The sequence below is a fragment of the Teleopsis dalmanni genome, chromosome 1, assembly GCF_002237135.1.
Source record: "Teleopsis dalmanni isolate 2A chromosome 1, ASM223713v2, whole genome shotgun sequence".
Lineage (NCBI taxonomy): Eukaryota > Metazoa > Arthropoda > Insecta > Diptera > Diopsidae > Teleopsis > Teleopsis dalmanni.
In genome coordinates this window covers 43261400-43261616 of record NC_051846.1, presented here as the reverse complement: position 1 = coordinate 43261616, position 217 = coordinate 43261400, and positions in this window count along the sequence as shown.

Genomic DNA, 217 nt, shown 5'->3' with positions numbered 1-217 from the left:
TTCAAACAATATACTGACAAAAAAAAATTTAATCGAAATCGCAATCAGAAGTATGTTTTATTTATTCATTTATTCCACTGCTTACTTAGTAAGTTACTTAATTAACTTTAAGATTTTGTTGTTTCAATTGGCATAAGTTATTTATATTGCATTGGAAAGTGCTTTTATGGGTCATAAAATTCTTTGAAAGTTCTAAGAGAGGTTCTGTTTGTTTAAA